At 42.0% G+C, this 21573-nt stretch overlaps 1 pseudogene; it reads right to left on the bottom strand.

The window, feature by feature from the left end:
- Positions 1-9770: 9770 nt before the first annotated feature.
- On the bottom strand, positions 9771-10673 carry LOC112668264 (heterogeneous nuclear ribonucleoprotein A1-like; annotated as a pseudogene).
- Between the last annotated feature and the right edge of the window lie 10900 nt (positions 10674-21573).

Below are 21573 nucleotides of genomic sequence, written 5' to 3'. Positions count from 1 at the left end.
TAAAAAGTGTTCATAAAGTCAAACTCCTAAACAGTAAAAAAATGACAAAGCTATCTAAAATTAAACTTTTCTTTCTTTCTTTCTTTCTTTCTTTCTTTCTTTCTTTCTTTCTTTCCTTATTCCATTGAGAACTTGCTTCACTAAAGTTAAATAATTCTCAGGTAAGAACAGCACAGTCATTTCCCCCATTCCTGGTTCTCTATCGATTTCAACACTAGATTTTGCGATATTTCCTGTGCTGTGAGCTTGAATTTCTAGGCAATAAAGATAAGAAGGTAGGAACAGTGTGACTCCTCCTTTCCGTCTGTTTAAAAGATAGGAGGCAGCTGGAAACCTACTTGTCAGGAGCCCACTAGTTGCCAAAAGTCTTCACAAATTGTTTCAAAGGATCCTTTTATTGGCCATAGGTAGGTCTATTATCTTCACTTTAGAAAGTGGGACTCCATGGGTCAGAGAAGCTAAGCAATTTGCCTAAGGTCATGTGGCAAATAGAAGTAAGGCTGGAAGAGAACACTGTGTCTGAACATAACAGAGCTCGAGATAAACGTCTCACTCAGTAGGCCTCTCACCGTCATCTCTCTTCACTGCCCTTCCACACAGACAGGAGAGGAGTAATGGCCATGGCTGCCCTGGGCCTCTCTCTGCAGGATGCAGGCAGCTGCCGTCCGGTGGAAGCTCTAAGTTCAGAAATAAAGGCCATAACCTGCCGAGCGTATTTGTAGTAAGATGCCATACAAATTCAAGGTAAAATATTGAATTGCTTCTTTCATTAGCAGTTTTGTAGTGAAATTTCTCCATGAGGAGGTGACATACCTCACCATGCAGGAAGATGTGGGACACCTCACATCGGAATAGACGAGAGCTTGCTCTTCTGGTGACCTCGGATAAACTGTACAGGCTAATGTTTATGCTTTCAAATCTTTCCTCGTTTGATCCTTTCAATTTATGGGCTGTTCATTTCTTAAGACTCAGAACTGGCTTTCAGGAAATATATCTATTTTTTTTCTTTCCAAAGTGCTGTGAAATTTAGATGCTAATTGTGTTTTGTTTAATTAGATGTGTGAATTAAGGTGTATAAAATAAGCAACTAACTACTTTCTCACAAGAAGTAATGGATTTCTCAGATCGAAGAGCAAAATGGCATAAACTGTAATCAAAATAGTGTTATGATCTCGGGGTACCTGGCTGGCCCAGTTGGTAGAGCACGAGACTCTTGATCTCGGGCTTGTGAGTTTGAGCCCCATGCTGGGCGTAGAGTTTACTTAAAAAAAAAAAAAAAGTGTATGATATCATTTCATGCAAGAAAAATGGATGATTCCCAAGGGCTCTCCCTGATAAATAAGGTTGGGAAACTGGCTAAATCCTCAAATCCTCCCTACCTCCTCCTCCACAAGAGAAACAAAGCAGGTATTTTGCAACACACAGTTTAAAGTGAAGCTATAATTACCACCTAATAATCTCTCATCCTATAGTTCCTAACACCTTCACACCATTCTGCTTTGGCGATTTTCTGCTCAAAATAAACTCTGAAGTATAAACTGTTGAATGTCAATAATCAATTCCTTGCTAGATTTACATAATAGGATAACAAAACAAAAAATCGCTGCATAACTAACAAAGCCTTAACCCCTCTTAAGCAATATATGCAGTCACTCAAGCCAAACACCATTGTATCATCTGCAGATACCGAACAGTGCTGACATGCCTGACGTGAAACGCTTGGGAAGGCCTCCAGGCCTAAATCCAGCAGAGCCAGTCTACTGCCCTCAACTACCTACAGAAAGACAGGCATTTTAGTGGTTTTCTTGGGACAACCACCCCTTTTGGAACATCCTCTGGCTTCCTGGGACCCCCAAATTCCTTGCCCAAAGTTAAGAGCCTGCAGTGTCTTCTCTAGGTTCTTTGGTTGTTCTAATAACCTATTAAATTGACATAAGACAGGTACATGGGGAAAAAATTTAATTTCAAACCTAAGGGAGCTGATAAGAATATGAGCCTTCCTCAAGTGACAAAAGCAGGCAGCCTTTATATCTTTTATGTATTTATTCACTTATTTTTAAAAAAAGCTTTATTTATTCATGAAAGACACACACACACACACACAGAGGCAGAGACATAGGCAGAGGGAGAAGCCGGCTCCCTGCAGGACCCTGGGATCATGACCTGAGCCAAAGGCAGATGTTCAACCACTGAGCCACCCAGGTGCTTCAGCCTTTATAACTTTTAAACAAAGAAACAATTATTTGTGAAGAAGTGACTAAAGGGTTTGGGCTTGGGGTAGTCAATAAATGAAGAAGTAATAAGTTTGTTTATATAACCTTTTTGGCCCTGAATTCCTTATCAGTGGTGATAAGGATGGTTTCTACCTTCTAGGTGCAGGGAAGGTAGCCTTACATGGGGAATTTATTTCCTGCTTTCAGGGGGACAAAAGGACCTTCTTGTGCCAGTTCCTTAAGTAACTTTAGTTCAAGATAATCAATATGTCAAAGTGGCATATTTTGGGGTGATCTGCCCTGAACCCCATCATTCTTTCTCATTGGCTGACTATCCCATGGCACAGCTTTCCCATACAGCCTACCTGTGCATTGCTTCCCATTCTTCCCTGCCCCTCCTCCCCCTTACTGCCCTGGGTTTATACCTACCACATAAAAGCAAGAACACTCAATCTCCTGTATACTTTGTTGTCTAGTAAATTGGGCTAAAATATAGATCCACAATATGAATCAGAAAAAATAAAATTCTGAGAGTTTTAAGGAGGCTTCATTACACAGACATGATTGATTACATCATTGGCCATCCACTCACTCTCCAGTCCCTCTCCCCTCCACAGAGTTGGGGTGGGGGAACTGAAAGTCCCAACCCTATAAACACAAGGTTGGTTCTCCCTGCAACCCACACTCACCCTTTGGTGCTTTCCAAAAATGTCACCTCATTAACATAAGACATCTTTATTGCGCTCTCTCATCCTCACTTAGGAAATTCCCAGGGTTTGGGGAACTGTGTACCAGAAACAGGGAGGAAGACCAAATACACATCTCTGATGATAAATTACATCATCACAAAACGAAACTTTTGGATGGCGTTTTTAAGGATGGATAATACCTGAACTGATAGAGAGGAAACAGAAAGGTGCTCCGGGTAAGAGTTTCAAACCCTGAGTGAAGACTTGGGACCTAGTATGGTACTTGGGAAGGACTTGCCATCTCTGCATTCCTGTTAATACCCTCAGGGTGTTATAGACTGCTTGAAGGGCACCAGTGAAACCCACATTCATCCATGATATAAAGAATTTAATGATTTGGGGCACCCAGGTGGTACAGTCAGTTAGGTGTCCAATTCTTGGTTTCAGCTTGGGTGGTGATCTTAGGGTCGTGAAATCAAACCCCGTATTGGGCTCTGCCTTTGGTGTGGAATCTGCTTAAGACTCTCTCCCTCTCCCGCTGCCCCTCCCCTCCACTCTATCTCTCTCTCAAAAATAAATAAAAAAAAAACAAAAACAAGTAATGATTTGACAGTTTTCCTAACAGCAACAAACAAGACAAAACTGAACCTACATTTCAAATCTGGGTCTTCAAACAAATTCTCAAAAGGGCCCTCTCAATTTTGTTAATAAAAATAAACACTTCTGGGGCGGCCCGGGTGGCTCAGCAGTTTGGCGCCGCCTTTAGTCCAGGGCCTGATCCTAGAGACCTGGGATCGAGTCCCACGTTAGGCTCCCTGCATGGAGCCTGCTTCTCTCTCTGCCTCTCTCTGTCTCTCTCTGTCTCTCTCTCTCTCTCTCTGTGTCTCATGAATAAATAAAATCTTTAAAAATCTAAAATAAAATAAAAAATAAATAAAATAAACACTTCTGATGAAAAGTCCCTTTATTGGTAACTTAGATGCTTAAGAGTAGTGACAGGTGGTAACTATTCTTATTGTGATGAGCATTTCTTATATGTGTATATAAAGTTTGAATCACTATGTTGTATACCTGAATCTAACATATGGTATGTCAACTATACTTCAATTAAAATTAGAAAAAAATTAATGCATGTTAAATAGAATGGTCAGAATATAGGATAATTTACACAAGAGTGAAAACAGACAATAATTCACTTTATTTTTTTAAAGATTTTATTTATTTGAGAGAGAGAGGGAGAGGGAGCATGAGCAGGGGCAAGAGCAGAGGGAGGAGCAGACTCCCCACTGAGCAGGGAACCCTACACGGGCTCCATTCTAAGACCCTGGGATCATGACCTGAGCCCAAGGCAGACGCTCAACCGACTGAGCCACCCACGCGCCTGATAATAATTCACTTCAGAGTAATATTGAATTATGGGATATCCAAGAAATAAGTAAATCAAGGTCTTTTACAAATGATCAACTAGGCCCTTATTTAACATTCAAGTATGTGACCTGTAAATTTTTGTTGACCTGGGAGTAAAATTAAAGAATTTAGGGGGCACCTGGGTGGCTGGGTGGTTGAGCATCTGCCTTTGGCTCAGGACATGATCCTGGAGTTCCGGGATCGAGTCCCGTGTCGGGCTCCCTGCATGAAGCCTGCTTCTCCCTCTGCCTGTGTCTCTGCCTCTCTCTCTCTCTCTCTCTCATGAATAAATAAATAAAATCTAAAAAAAGAAAAAAAAAAAAAAAAGAACCACAGGCCCCAAATGGAGTCTTTTATACTAGGCCACATCAACAAACCCAGGCTTGATACTTAACTAATTGTCACTTCCCCCAGAAATGTAGTCTTAACCAGTCAGTCAGGAGTTTCTGATCAGCACCAATGAGGTAATCCATCACATGGGCCCTCTCCATCCCCCAAAGGAAGGTGAGGTAATCTGTATAATAAGACCCTCTGTCCTTCCCCCTCAGGAAAAGTGACCTTGCCTGAAACAATCCTTTCCTTTTTTCCTTTTTTTAAAGAGTTTATTTATTTATTCATGAGAGACACACAGAGAGAGAGAGGCAGAGACACAGGCAGAGGGAGAAGCAGGCTCCATGCAGGGAGCCTGACATGGGACTTGATCCCAGGGCCCCAGGATCACGCCCTGGGCTGAAGGTGGTGCTAAACCGCTGAGCCACCCGGGCTGCCCGAAACAATCCTTTCTTTTCATTTGGTTAATAACTTCCTTGCCTCATCCTCCTTCCTATAAAAACCTTCCATTCTGGGGAGCCTGGGTGGCTCAGTGGTTGAGCGTCTGCCTTTGGCTCAGTTCATGATCCCCAGGTCCTGGGATCGAATCCTGTGTACGGCTTCCCTCAGGCTCCCTCTGCCTGTGTCTCTGCCTCTCCCTCTGTGTCTCTCATAAATAAATAAATAAATAAATAAATAAATAAATAAATAAATAAAATCTTTAAAGAAATCAGAAAACTTCCTTTTTGTACAAGTCTTCAGAGCTCCTTTCTCCTTGCTAGAAGGGATGGTGCCCAATTTATGAATCACTTGAGAAAGTCAATTAGATCTTCAAATTTACTCAATTGAATTTTTGTTTTTAACACATTATTTCATTGCAGCTAACTGTATTGTCACTGGGGTGAATAAGGCAGAGGAGGGGATAGACTCGTCAGGAGTGACGGGCCTGAGATGTTGGAAAGGTTGTATATAAGGAGAACAAACAGATTCTGTGGAAGTTTACAAGAATTGGTAATTGCTTCAGTAAAGCAGGAGTTGAAGTTTCTATAGCTGAATGGATGATGGTGCCTCTAACTCCTGAGACTATAAGGATAAGGTAGGAGTACGGAGGGATAAAGATAGAAAGAGCATGGTTTGGCTGGATTGATTTTGAGGCACCTAAAGAATATTCTCCAGGAACATCTCCCGTCCCTCTTTCTTTCTTTCTTTCTCTCTTTCTTTCTTTCTTTCTTTCTTTCTTTCTTTCTTTCTTTCTTTCTTCTTTCTTCTTCTTCCTTCCTTCCTTCCTTCCTTCCTTCCTTCCTTCCTTCCTTCCTTCCTTCCTTCCTTCCTTCTTCCTTCCTTCCTTCTCTCTTCTTTTTTTAAGATTTTATTTATTTATTCCAGAAAGAGAGGAGGAGCACAAGGAGAGGGACAAGCAGACATGGGGGGTTTGACCTCAAGGGTTAGATCTCAGTACCCTGAGATCAGGACCTCAGCCAAAACCAGGAGTCAGATGCCTAACTGACTGAGCCACTCAGGTGCCAGTCTCTGTCTCTTAAAAAAAAAAGAAAGAAATTAAAGTTAATTTACATCTAATTGCTAAGACAAGCATAAGAATTGCCAAATCTTGATCACACTGGTATTTAGGAGTAGTGTGCTTTACAATGATGTATTATCATGTCCTCTTGGCTCATTGCTATCACTGCTATCTCCTCATATGGGTTGAGTGATTTGACTAAAGTCTAATTGCTAAAGTCCAAATAAAACTCCATATTTTTATTCCTTGTTCTTTTGCTTTATCTCAAAACCAAATCTCCACAGCATCTATAAAATAATAAAAACAAATTCATGAAAGAACCAGTAGCCTGTTCCTGCAGGCAGTGTTTCTCAGTTGAGCTCCAAGTGACAAACCAGAACCAGAGCTCCCTCCCTTCCTACTGTACCTTCACCAGCTTCTTCCAGTAACAGAGTATCCTCTTGGCTTATTTCCCTTCAATTCATTGGCCCATAGCTTCCAGGTTAAACAAAGACATTTCAGTAGCCATTTATATATATGTATTTATGTATGGTAGCCTCTTCTTCACTGCATTCCAGGACAACTTTCCACCATTAACCATCACCTTGTTCTGCCTTCCTTACAGAGAAAGATTTTTGTGAATATTTGGCTTGTTATCGTTAGATCAAACACAAAATGTGACTTCAGATTAATTTCCTTTTTTAGTCTTTATCCAATTTTTCCAAACTACTTCACTCCTAACCTAAAGGGATAATTTCTTAAATAAAGATAGACTTCATTTTTGGAAAGGTAAAACTTTCAAACTGACATTTGAGCCAATAAAAATGTCCCTAAAAACATCCATGGTGCTAAAATATAATTTTTAAAAAGCTAAAACATAATTTTCATGCAAACATATAAGGAAGATGTATCAAAATTTCATCAACTTATTAATGAGGGGATCAGTAAGAGTAATATCAATTCAAAGGATAATTTGAAGAATATATTTTTATCAATAAATATCAGTATTGATAAATATGTATATATATACATATTTATATATGTGTATATATATATATACACACACATATATAGTCAGGAATGCTGAAATGACTTTGTCAGTCGATACAAAACTGGTTAATATCCTGTAGGATAATAAAATACAATGTTTACTCTTTTCCTGGTCATCTATCATGGAACTTTACCAAGGTCCTGTATCTGGGAAATAGATGCCTCCACGATATTCTCCCTTCAGTAATATATCACTGAATATATTTAGGATATATCAGAATGAGAAAGGGCAAATAAACATAGTTTGAAGAAAGGAATTTCAGACAGGATGGCAAGTGGGGAAGGAGCCAAGTTTTGACATTTGTTCAACAAATATTTTCTGAGAACCTAGTAAGGGCAACACACTGTTTTGGGTGCTATGAAAGAAATCAAATTGCACAAGACTAAAATAATAATAATAATAATAAAATAAAATAAAGGGGGATCCCTGGGTGGCTCAGTGGTTTGGTGCCTGCCTTTGGCTCAGGACCTGATCCTGGAGTCCTGGGATCGAGTCCCACATCGGGCTCCCTGCATGGAGCCTGCTTCTCCCTCCGCCTGTGTCTCTGTCTCTGTCTCTCTCTCTCTCTGTGTCTCATGAATAAATAAATAAAATCTTTAAAAAAAAGTTGCACAAGACTTGGTCCTTCCTTTGATAATTTGGAAAGTGAAAATATTTACACAGTTAACTATAATGCAAAACATGTCCCTTCACATATTGTGAGTTTTAAGTTTCTATTTGTTGTTTTTTAGTAATCTCTACCTCCAACATGGGGCTTGAATTTACAATCCCAAGATCAAGAGTCACACACTCCACCAACTGAGCTATCCAGGCACCTCCTGTGAATTTTTTTAATAATAGAAATGATGGGTGATTAATGAAGAAAATTGTGAACAAGAGAAAAGTAGGAAAACATTACCTAGAGTTCTATCATCTAAACGTAATCATTATTAATATTTTAGAAGAATTTCTTTTGGTTCATTTTTTAAAAGATTTTTTATTTATTTATTAATGAGAGACAGAGAGAGAGAGAGAGAGAGAGAGAGGCAGAGACACAGGCAGAGGGAGAAGCAGGCTCCCTGCAGGGAGCCCGATGTGGGACTCGATCCCAGGACCCGGGATCACACCCTGAGCTGAAGGCAGACGCTTAACTGCTGAGCCACCCGGGCGTCCCTGGTTCATGTTTTTTGATGGTCACTTTTTACTTTCCTTTATCCTCTTTAAGAAAAAAAATTTTTTTTTTTTTGCTAAACTTGCCATCTTTATACTATTTTACATCTCTTAAAAAATTTATAAGTCCTTTGCATTGCTTCATAGATATCTGTTAGTTTCTTGTTTGTTTCATAGCCTATATTTGACACCTGCCCCTCTCCTGCTCTGAATGAATATGGTTGGCCATCACAATAGCCCACTTCTCTAGAAATAGACACTGGTCTAAGAATGAGTTTGTGGCCTGTCTAGCAGAACCAACCCTGTTCTGGGAGATTAATATGCATGCTCAGAGAGGAAGAGATATGCATCTGATCTGCCAAGGGCCCATATGCCCCAGCACATGCAGAAAACCTACCTGAGTATAGACCTAGTAAGAAAAGGGACAGAGAGAGAGACCGAGAGACAGAGACAGAGGGACAGAGGAAGACAAACCAAAGGACATCATTTGAGTATCTGGACATATGAAGTCAGGAACTTTAAACTTTAAAGGAACTTTAAAGTTTCATGAACAAAAATATTCTCTTTATTTGCTTGAACTAAGTGGAGTGGGGTTTCCATCACATACCATCAAAAAGCTCTGTCAATATACCTATGATTACATAGTCTTAGCCGTCATCAAAGAATATCTGGTTTCTATGCAAAGACCTTGTTTACAATGAGAGTAATAAATGTGGTCAAAACAGAAAAAGTTCCATACTAGGATTTATGAAATGTTCTCCCATTTTACTTCCATATTCTCCTTTCCTCCTTCTCTCCCTTCCTTTACTTTTTATTTTTTAAAAGACACATTTATGGGATCCCTGGGTGGCTCAGTGGTTGAGCATCTGCCTTCAGCCCAGGGCCTGATCCTGGAGACCCAGATTGAGTCCCACGTCAAGCTTCTGCATGGAGCCTGCTTCTCCCTCTGCCTCTCTCTCTCTCTCTCTCTCTCTCTCTCTGTCTCTGTCTCTCATGAATAAATAAATAAAATCTTAAAAAAAAAAGACATTTATTCAGCGTCATGATCAGACTATTACATTTAGCAATCAACAGCATGGGTGCAAAAAAAAAAAAAAAACTACATTAAAACGCTTTGTTGAAATGCTTTACACTTTCCGCAGAACAAACTGAAATAACCTGTTATACAATTAGTCACAAATACAATCCTCGAGGTTTTTGCCCATACACATGAGTATTGTCTAAAACATGTCTTCTTTGTAGCAGCGAGGCCCTGCCACCACTGTGCTTGGCTGAGCTCACAAATCTGTTGTAACCTGTAGCTTCCCTGTCACTTCTCTGGCTCTCCTCTCCTGCTAAGCTTTGTTTCCTGGCAGTAATTATAACCTTCCGCCACTGCCATAGCTGCTGCTGCTGCTGCTGGAACCACCATAGCCACCTTGGTTTCATGGTTTGGCAAAGTATTGGCCTCCACCAGCATAGGGGCCAGAGCTTCTGCTTCCAAAATTTCCTCCCTTCATGGGTCCAAAATTTGAGGATTGATTGTTGTAATTGCCAAAATCATTATAGCTTCTGCCACCTCCAAAGTTGCTTCCATCATTACCAAATCCGTTGTAGCCATCCCCACTGCCACCCTGTCCACCACCACCTCCACTGCCACCGAAGCCACCTCGACCACTGAAGGTCCCCCCCATGACCAAAGTTGTCATTCCCACCAAAACCACCTCCACGACCACCACCAAATTTTCCAGAACCACTTTGGCCTCTTTGGCTGGACGAAGCACTAGCCATCTCTTGCTTCAATAGGGCTTCCCTTACTTCACAGTTGTGGCCATTCACAGGATGGTATTTTTGAATGACACTCTTGTCTACAGAGTCATGGTCATCAAATGTCACAAAAGCAAAACCTCTCTGTCTCTCTTTTTTTTTTTCTTTAAACTTCTCTTTTTGCCACTGCCTCGGTCAGTCATGATCTCATTCACTTCAATTTTCCCAAACATTTCAAAATAATCTCTTAGATGATGTTCTTCAGTGTCTTCTTTAATGCCACCAACAAAAATCTTTTTCACAGTTAAGTGGGCACCAGGTCTTTGAGAATCTTCTCTTGAGACAGCCCTCTTTGGTTCCACAACTCTTCCATCCACCTTGTGTTGCTTTGCATTCATGGCTGCATCCACCTCCTGCACGGTGGCATAGGTGACAAACCCAAAGGCTCTGGAGCTCTTGGTGTTTGGATCTCTCACTACCACACAGTCCTTAAGCGTTCCCCATTGCTCAGGATGGCTCCTCAGACTCTCATCGGTTGTTTCAAAGCTCAGACCTCTGATGAAGAGCTTCCGCAGCTGCTCAGGCTCTTTGGGAGACTCTGACTTAGACATGACGGCGGTGGCAGGGGAGACTTTCACGATGCTTACTCGGTGGCTTCCAGGGGCAGAAAGGGTCTCCCTTCCTTTTATTCTCTTTCCATGTTTATTCTCACTAAACAAACACTGACCGACTGATCATCTGCCTTGTGCTAGCCACAGTGCTGAGTGCTGAAGGTATAATGGTGAATAAAACCCACTTGGTCCCTGCCTTCTTGGAGCTGATGCCACAGACTTTCTTTCTCTTGCGTTGTGTGACGTTGCACAGGACAGCATTGGCGGTGTAGTATTTTTCTATGTTCTATTTTCAGGCATACAAGGAATTGCTTTTTTTTAAACAGCAGATCATATTAATATGCTAATACTTTAGTAAAATCTTTTATCCTGAGAGAATTACAAAAATGACTATGTAGATTTTGAACAGTCTAAGTCCAGTAATTAGAAGCCTTTGAAAGTGACAAATGCTGGGCTCTTGGGCGGCTTAGTGGTTAAGTGTCTACCTTTGGCTCAGGTCATGATCCCAGGGTCCTGGGATTGAGCCTCATGTCAGGCTCCCTGCCCAGTGGGGAGCCTACTTCTCCCTCACCCTCTGCTACTCCCTCACCCTCTGTTTGTGCTTGCCGGCTCTCTTTCTCTGTCAAATAAAAAATATATATATTAAAAAAAGGAAAGTGACAGATGCCATATTTATGACAATTTATATATAACCTGTTGACTTGTTTGCTTTTGAAATATGTTACTTAAGTTGTCCTTTTTAAAAAATTTTAATTAATTTAGTTTTTAAAGATTTTATTTATTTATTCATGAGAGACAAGGAGAGAGAGGCAGACATATAGGCAGAAGGAGAAACAGGCTCCCTGTGAGGAGCTTGATGTGGGATTCGATCCCAGGATCCTGGGACCACGACCAGAGCCAAAGGCATACACTCAACCACTGAGCCACCCACGTGCCCCTGTTTTGTTATTTTTATATATATTTAGGTGTTATTTATTTAAGTAATCTCTCTCTCTTTTTTTCTTTTAAATATTTTATTTATTCATGAGAGATACAGGGAGAGGCAGAGATACGGGCAGAGGGAGAAGCAGGCTCCGTGCAGGGAGCCCGACGTGGGACTCGATCCTGAGTCTCCAGGATCACAACTTGGGCTGAAGGCAGCATTAAACCGTTGAGCCACCCGGGCTGCCCTATTTAAATAATCTCTATATCCAACATGGGGCTTGAATTAATGACCTTGAGATCAAGAGTCAGATGCTCTACTGACTGAGCCAGTCAGGTGCCCCAAGTTGAACTTGTTTTTTGACTAGACATCAAATTACTTTCCATATATAAATTAGTACAATACTAAAAAAATCAATGCACAGAGACTTGCCACAGGTACAGTATGTCTGGTGAGTGGAAATAAGCAAAATAAATTTACTTATTTTTTTTTAAAGATTTTATTTATTCATGAGAGACAAAAAGAGAGAGACAGAGAGAGAGGCAGAGACATAGGCAGAGGGAGAAGTAGGCTCCCTGCAGGGAGCCTTACATGGGACTCAATCCCAGGTCTCCAGGATCCCGCCCTGGGCCAAAGGCAGGTGCTAAACTGCTGAGCCACCCAGGCAACCCAATAAATTTACTTATTTTAATTAATTAATTTTTGGAGGGGGAAGGAAGGGCAAAAGGAGAGGGAGAGAGAATCTTAAGCAGGTTCCACACCCAGCTTGGAGCCCAATGGGGGATCCATCTCACAACCCTGAGATCATGACCTGAGCTGAAATCAAGAGTTGGATGCTTAACCGACTGAGCCACCCAGGTGCCCCTAAAATATATTTATGTAAGAAGATTTTCCCAAGTTTTTTGCATTTGTCCTAAGCACAATGTATAATTCTTTCAAAATATTTTGACTAAAATAAAATAAAAGGTGCTAGTGTCTCCGGATAAAAACTTATGTAATATTTCTAGAATGAAATATAAAAGCATGTGAATAAAATGATGGTAAATATATCTGGAAGAAGCAAACTTAGGAACTGAATCCATCACAGAAAAGTTCTTTTCTCCAAAGAAAGGTAAGCCACCTTTCCTCCTTTATAAGAGTGCTGCAGCATTTAGAGCGAGTTTGGCTTTCCTGCCAGGAGTTTGGTCAAACTGAGCCAAAAGCAGATGCTCAACCACTGAGCCACCAGACATCCCTACACTAATTGTTTTTAAATAGATGAAAGCCAGTCACACCTTATGTTTCAAACCTAACAGTGATGATGATTTTCAATATTGACTGCACATTAGAATCAGATGGGAAGCTTTTAAAATTAGGTCTTGGGATCCCTGGGTGGTGCAGTGGTTTGGCGCCTGCCTTTGGCCCAGGGCGTGATCCTGGAGACCCAGGATCGAATCCCACGTCGGGCTCCCAGTGCATGGAGTGGTAACTGCTAACTCTTTTTTAAACCTATAGGCTTCGATTACTTCAGGAGATGCTCTTGTGACCAAAGACATAAAGCCTGTTGCAAAGTGGTGCTTGCTTGGAGGATCCCAGAGAGAAGGACAATCATGGGGATCCTTATGAAGATTTCATTAAATAATTTTTATTCCTCCTTTTTGTTACTACATTGGTCCTGTGTTATTCTCACTTTTTACTCTTCTTAGGATGTGTTCATAGGGCCACTGGATCACTGTGTGTGTGTGTGTGTGTGTGTGTGTAAACAGAACAAATTAATTTTGAAGATAGTACTACCTTTACTTGCGTTGGGTTGCTTTGTATTTCCACCACAACAGGACAAAGTGGGGCATTCAGAATTTGAACTGGGGTCACAGCTGTTCTCGGTGTGTCACGCCTTTCCACCACCCCATGAAGGAAGAGAGTGTTTAGATCAGCTTGCCACCAGGAGCTTTCTAACAGAAATGCAAACTAATTTAAGTTACGAAAGGGACTTAATTCTACTCTATACACTAGGAATTAGGTAAAGTTTCTCAGCATTTCTTAAGGCTGCCCTGAGAATGCCGTTGTCCTCAAACACACTCAAAAGAGGAACTAACTAAAGACTAAGTATTTATCATCATAAAACTAAAGATACTTCCTATAAAGATTGTACTTCAGAATAAGCTGGCCTTAATCCAATCTTCCACTGTTTTCAAATCTACTCCCCTGTCTAATTCACAAATTCAAACCAATTCACTCAAACATATTCAGAAAATTCACATATTCAAGCCAGTTATTTGTGATTATGATTTAGAAGTCCACAGAGGTTCAGTTCACTATTACTGACTTTCATTCTTTTCATGGAACTTTTCTTTTTTAGTATCTTATTTTAAAAAAATAATAATCTCTACCCCCAACGTGGGCCTCAAACTCACAACCCTGAGATCAAGAGTCACATGCTCTTCCAACTGAGCCAGTCAGGCGCCCCTCCAAGGGAATTCTTTATTTCCATGTAGAGTCAAAGAGGGAACCTAGATTTTCATATTAAATAAATCTTTTTTTTCCTTTTAAAAGATTTTTATTTATTTATTCATGAGAGACACACACACACACACAGAGGCAGAGACACAGGCAGAGGGAGAAGCAGGCTCCATGCAGGGAGCCCGACGTGGGATTTGATCCCAGGTCTCCAGGATCAGGCCCTGGACTGAAGGCGGCGCTAAACCACTGAGCCACCCAGGCTGCCCATCATATTAGAGAAATCTAGATTTGAATCTCTGCCACTTATTCTGAGAATATGGCCAATTTATTTTTTCCAGTGCCTCAGTTTCTTTGTAAGATAGGTAGAGTTGATGTAGGAACAGTACAATTATGTGTGAAATTTTTGGTACCTAGTATGGAATCAGTATTTAATATTAATGGGTTTTTTTTTTTTTAAGTGATCTCTGCACCCAACGTGGGGCTCAAACTCACTACCCTGAGATCAAGACTCAGTTGCTCTACCGACTGAGCCAGCCAGGTACACCCAATTCTCCTTCTTCTTTTTTAAACTTCAGAGTTTTTCTCTATCTTGCTTTCTCCAGTAATAACCTATGACCACTGAGTCCCCCCACTTGACTGTAAATGCCATGGAAGCAGGAACTCCTATCATTCAGTCTACTGCCTGGAATAGAGGATCCGTAAATGTTTGCTGAATGCATGTATGTGTGCCTCTTGGACAAGGTGCTCAGAATGTCATGTGAACAAATGCCTTTACTGTGACATAAAAGAATTTTGGGACACGGTCTAGTGAGGAGTGAAGTAAATTCTAAAAACAGTCTCATGTTACTTATTTGAAAACATTAACTCATTCCCAGTTTTGTTCTATTCTTTTTTAGTGCTATAGCATAGGATTAAGGGTGTGGGTTCTGCAAGCACAGAGCAACACTACCTGATTTTGGTTTTGTTTTTAAAGATTTTACTTATTTATTCATGAGAGACACAGAGAGAGAGGCAGAGCCGCAGGCAGAGGGAGAAGCAGGCTCCATGCAGGGAGCCTGACACAGGACTCGATCCCAGGTCTCCAAGATCACGACCTGGGCCAAGGGCAGGCGCTAAGCCGCTGAGCCACCCAGGGGTCCCCACTACCTGGTTTTGGATCCAGACCTCATTACTTATTAGCTGTGCAGAAATAGATTAAACATTCTGTTTCCCATGTGTAGAATGGATATAATAACCACACCTATCTCACAGAGCTGTTGTTGCCGGTTAAATGAGCTAAAATACAAGGAAGTGCTTAGAATGGTAATTGGCACCCACTGTGAGCATTAGCCCATCTAGCTCCTTCCTGGACCAGCCTGTGCTGGTTATCCTATCATCCTTCTATTCCCAGGTTTAGGATGTATTGTCTTTTTCGGCCTTCTGGTTTCTGGAGAAGTGGGCAGAGTCCTGGCTTTGTTCTCCAGTGTTGACTGGGTTTTTTCAGCAGCACGGGGGGGGGGGGGGGGGGGGGGGGGGGGCGGTTGTTGGATCCTGAACCCTGGGCGCTGGCAAGGCCCTCCAGTAACTCCTGGTTGTGAGGGCCTCCCCTCTGAGCAGGTTCCCCTTGGTGAGCTTCCCACCAGGAGGTATTTTCTCTGTCCTCTCCTGCCCTGCTCCTTCCTGGAGCTCTTCTCTCCTAAATTCGTATATTCCAGATCATCTCCTATGATTTCCCTGCAAGTCTTTCGCCTTCACACACCTGTCTCCCCAGGTCCTCGGGCTGCCAAGCCTGCCTCATCCAGAGGACCTCTCTGCCTCCCTTCACTCTCCTTCCCCAAGTCACTGCCCCTCCCGCCTCCCTCCCTGACTGGGCTGGGGGTTGTTTGCTTAAGAGTCTCAGATCAGTCTGTGGGTGTAGGCAGGTATTTAAAGGTCGCCTAGAATGAGAATAGATCCCCCCAGCTCCCTGCCTCGGCAGAAAACAACAATAACAATAAAATGAGGGCAGCTGGGGACTCTTGACTAGCAGAACCCATTTCCAGAGCCTCCACCCCTAGCAAGTAGGAGGGGCTTAAGCCTAGCACATAGTAGGGGCTTCATAAGTGTGTGTGGAATACTGAACTGGCTCAGCCTCCCAGCCAAGCTACTGTCTGGGGAGGACAGCTTTCCAGGGCTCCCCAATTTGTTTAATTTTCAGGATCAAGCTCCACCCCTTTTTTTGTTTGGTTACCTGGACCTGCCCATGAGAAATTGCAAATAGTTCACTGTAGATTCCTACCATACCCGAGGAAATGTTTATTTCTTGTTGGCCGATAGCAGAATCCAACAGCATTTACAAAAATAAGTGAAGGGGCACCTTGGGTGGCTCCGTGGGTTAAGCATCTGCCTTTGGCTCAGGTCATGATCCCGGGCTCCTGGGATGGAGCCCCAAGTCATCAGGCTCTCTGCTCAGTGGGGAGCCTGCTTCTTCCTTTTCCTCTGCCTGCCACTCTGCCTACTTGTGCTCTCTCTCTCTGTCAAATAAGTAAATAAAATAAAATAAAACAAAATTTTAATTAAAAAAGTAAGCAAGGTGGCTAGAGAGAACCATGAAAAGAAGAAAAAAATGGAGTGGTTATTAGCTAACAAGAAAGCAAACACATAAAAAGAAGGGAGGATATGTGGGTATTGGTTAAGAAGTGGCACAAGCTGGGATTCCTAATCATTTCCTCCTTCCATGCTTCTGTCCACAGGCCACCGCCTCCCCTGGCACCGTCTAACTGGGCGTCTCCTGTGACTATGGTGACTGCTGTGACTCCCTGGGCTCTCTGAGATAGAAACACCAGGAGAGTAATTTCCTTCTGGCCTTCTCTCTAGACTCCTCCCAAATCAAAAGACCCATATCGTTCAGATCTAAGGCTGGGAGGGTAAAGGGGTTGAAAGGTGCTCCGCTTCTGTACAAATTCCTCATTCAGCCAGGCTGACCGGCTCCAAATTTATTACAATTTTTGGAAAGAGATAGTGAAGGAGAGCGGGAGGGAGGCCGTTTGAGAGGCTTTGAGAGAAAAAGATAAGGAAAAGGAGAGGGAGGGAAAGTGGGACTTTCCCTCTGACTTTTAGAGTTTTAAGAGCAAATTTTTGTGTGCCTTTTTTAGAATTCCACACAATGCTATTTTTTTTCTTTTTTTACACAATGCTAAATTTGAGACAAAAGGTATATAGAGTGTATACGGGGAATGTCATTGGGTGAATGAAGGTCAAAGGTTATTTAAACGAGGGAGGGAGTTGTTTATTGGTGGTTACTAAATCTCTACAGTGTATTTTTAGACCTCTCATTGGATTGTAAGATAAGGTGAGGAAAACAGGATTTCTAAGTATTGCTTAGCAGCAATTTAGCAATCTTTGGGATAACCATCAAAAATTTCCTTGTACCAAGTTATCTCACTAAGAGTTTTCAAAACGTGCCCTTGGGTGTTAAGGGAGAGGGGACTGAGTGGTAGGGGGTGGTGCAAGGGTGTCCCAGGTGAGCTGCCCACTCGTGCAGATTCGGTGTAGCTCTTCCAAGTCTTCTTTGGTGATGACCAAGGTGGGACCGTTTCCACCACACAGGCAGCAAGCTCCAAATCAGTGTTTCTGGGAGAGTTTCTCGTCAAAAACATTTACCAGCGTACCCCTGGAGCAGATCTCCTTTTATCTGTATTTATATAGATATGGACTGTGGAAAATACAGCTTTTGAAAAAAAGTTTTGTGGCCCCTTTGAACACCATGCCTCAGTTGGATTTTTCTCCCTTCCTTTCTGAGTAAAATGCATAGTGAATATTATCCAGATCTTCCTCAATTTACGATGGGGTTTAGTCCTGATAAACCCATTGAAGTCGAAAATGCATTTAATGCACCTAATCTGCTGAGCATCACAGCTTAGCCTCACCTACCTTAAGCACACTCGAACACTTAGACTGTCCTACCACTGGGCAACATCCTCTAACATGAAGCCTATTTGTGAACAGAGTGTTGCATGTCTCTTGTAATTTATGGACTACTGTGCTGAAAGTGAAAAGCAGGATGGCTGTGTGGGTACAACCAAAGGTTTTGTAAGGGTGTCAACTGTTTCCTGCCTCGGTGGCAGGGCTGACTGGGAGCTGGGGCTGTGGCCCCCAGCATCACAAAGGAGTATCATACTGCATGTCACTAGACCCAGAAAAAAAAGCAAAATCAAAATCGAAAATTTGGTTTTTACTGAACGTGTATCACTTTTGCACCATTGTAAAGTAAAAAAAAAAAAGAAGAAAACATAAGTCAAACCACTCTATGTAGGGGGCCATCTGCCACTTGAAGAATGATGAATCATTTTATTATTTTTATATCACTTTTTGTTAAGAGACTGCAGTAATTTTATTATTTACTAAAACTATAGCAGTAACATTCCATTCCATAAACTTTCTAATAAATCTACATAAAATGACTGTAGCAAGTGCTTTAAAATGTTTTAAGATACATCAAAAGAAAAAAAATTCTTGGTTATAGGCTTGGAGTTTAGTAAATGTAGACTTTATTGGATTAGTCAGCTAAGTAATTAAGAAATGGATGTGTTCCAGGAAATTGTCACTCCTCTATTTTTTTTTAATTTTATTTATTTATTCGTGAGAGACACAGAGAGAGAGAGAGAGAGAGAGAGGCTGAGACACAGGCAGAGAGAGAAGCAGGCTCCCTGTGGGGAGCCCGATGTGGGACTTGATCCCAGGGCCCCGGGATCACGGCCTGAGCCAAAGGCAGATGCTCAACCGCTGAGCCACTGAGGTGTCCCTAATATTTAAGTTCTGATTAACATTTTTGTTCTTTTTGGATTGTGGTATTGGAATACTGTGCTGATTTATTCCACAGTACTTTTGGCTTCCTAATTGTTTTTCCACCTCAAAAAAAAAATTTTTTTTTTTATAGCAGCTCCTTAAACTTGCACTTTGAGAACTATGATGGTTAAGCCCATGACCAGGCAGTCTTAGTTCACTCTCTCCAGGTCTCCCCCACGTCTCCTCTGACTGTTCCTTTCTCAGGGTTTGTTAGGTCAGATTTCAGGTCACCATTTGGGCTATTTTTTACTTTGGTCTCTTATCCCATGAGGCTAGTTGGCTTAAGCAATGGAAGATGCCAAGATGTTAGTTGGGCTTCAGGGAAAAGAGAGAACTCATTTTGAGTTAAGCTTAATCCATGTGCTTGGCCTGTAATCAGAGAGCTCTGTGTTGGGGTTTTGGGCATATGGTTTTTTAATTTCCATTTCCCATCACTTCTAAATATCTTTTCTGGGGCCTATGGGGAGGAGAGGTAGCTGTACCCCATGCAGGAGTCCTTTGGCTTAATAGCATGCTCGTCATTCCAATCAGAGCCTCCATGTGTGGTTGTCTGGCTTTGAACCGCAGTTACCTGCCCCCGGTGTCTCCCTGGGCCAGCCTCTGATGCGGGGCATCTTGTTCTGACGTATACGAAGGCACCCTTAAGGCTTGTTTCTGATCTGATAGCAAATCCTGCTCTGGCCTGCAACAGTGATAGTCCCACCGGGTATACAGATTCTGACCCCGTGTCCCAATTTCCTGGGACTCAAAAACAATCATAAGAGTTATTTTTGAGTGCTCGCTTCGGCAGCACATACACTAAAATTGGACTGATGCTGAGAAAGTTAGCGTGATTAGTGCCAGTGGCTGGGGTGGGGGTGGGTGAAATGGGTGAAGGGAGTCACAAAGCACACATTTTATGAACTTACACGGGATTTCATGTACAGCATGGTGACTACAGTTAATAATACCGTATTGCATATTTGAAAGTTAACAGTAAATCTTAAAAATTCTCATAAGAGAAAAAATTCTGTAACTATGTATGGTGATGGGTGTTAGCCAGACTTATTTTTTGATCATTTTGCAATATATGTATATAAATATCCAACCATTATGTTGTACACTCGAAAGTTATATAATGTTATATGTCAATTATGTATGCTTCAATCATAATAATAATTTAAAAAAGGTTTTATTGGGCAGCCCGGGTGGCTCAGCGGTTTAGCACTGCCTTCGGCCCAAGGCCTGATCCTGGGGGCCTGGGATCAAGTCCCACGTCAGGCTCCCTGCGTGGAGCCTGCTTCTCCCTCTGCCTGTGTCTCTGCCTCTCTCTCTGTGTCTCTCATGAATAAATAAATAAAATCTTTTAAAAAAAGGATTATTTTAAGAGGGGAAAATACATCAGTCATTGCTCATACAGATAAGCCTCTTGCTCTTCCCTGAAAATGGAGTTCTGTTGGGAGACTTCTGTGCATCTCACACATGTGGCTTTCTCCTCCCCCTACTCATTTGCTAGACTTGTCTGGATGTGTTTGAATTTAAGTTGCAGACCCAGTTTGAGTTCATTGCCAGAGGCCCATCAGGCTTCCACAAGGCCTGCCCCACCAGTTTGACAAACATGCTCAGGCATACTGGAACTCCACCAATGGACAATAGATTTCCCACTATACAAACAAGGCCAGGAAGCAGGAAGAGAAGTGGAGGTCAGGAAAGGAGAGTGAAAAGGGAGTGCGACTTGCCCTGACTTGCTGCTACTGCCTGCCCCACGTCTACTTAGGATTTGCATTTCGATAGTTGATTCGGCAATAAAAATTGCTGTACACCCACTGGTCTGCCTTTCTTCTCCCCGCATCTTAGAGCATAAATTCTTTGGAGAGTCAGGCTCCCTCCTGGCCGAGGTGTAGTGTTTACCAAAAAGGCTTAGGAAACATTTTTTGACAATTAAAAAAAAAATTTTTTTTTCTACACAAAGCGAGGAGGAGACCGAAAATGAACCTAGATGTGAAGCGAGAGCAAACAAAAAGTCTTTTCACTTTGCTTTGAACTGAGTACTTTGTTAAAAGAACAAGGCTCTTTCTACATTGTGATGTAGTTCTTCTGTGGCCAGCTTCCCCAGATCTGTGCAACGGTTGTGCTGGGAGCTGGATCAGTTGTGGTGTGCATACGAGATGGCATCACGAATTCCTGCTGCCAGCCTCAGCTCAGACACGTTGGGAAAGAAGGCCTCAGAGAATTGATCACATTGACTATTTTTCTTTAGTTCTTGTCTTTGTAAGCAACAATGAATGTACAGCCAAACTCAGTATCCCTGTTTCTAGTATTTCTGGGACTGGTAGTGAGATATAGATAATATAAATTTATTTTTGTGATTTTTTTTTAAGATTTTATTTTTAAGTAATCTCTACACCCAATGTGGGGCCTGAACTTACACCCCTGAGATCAAGAGTTGCATTCTCCACTGACTGAACCAGCCAGGCAGCCCTGGTGTTCTTTAAAAGCAGACAGATGAGGGGCGCCTGGGTGGCTCAGTGGATTAAGTGTCCAGCTCTTGATTTCAGCTCAAGTCACGATCTCGAGATCTTGAGATGGAGCCCTGCATCTGGCTCCACGCTCAGTGCAGAGTCGGCTTGTCCCTCTCCCTCTGTTCCTCATGCTACTTACACTCTCTCTCTAAATACATAAATAAAATCATTTAAAAATAGAGAAAATAAAAGCAGCCAGATGAACAAGTGCATGGAATTAATACAAACAGTA

The sequence above is a fragment of the Canis lupus genome, chromosome 36 (assembly GCF_003254725.2).
Source record: "Canis lupus dingo isolate Sandy chromosome 36, ASM325472v2, whole genome shotgun sequence".
NCBI lineage: Eukaryota > Metazoa > Chordata > Mammalia > Carnivora > Canidae > Canis > Canis lupus.
The sequence above is the reverse complement of the archived record's forward strand: the minus strand, read 5'-3'. Positions and strand labels throughout refer to the sequence as shown.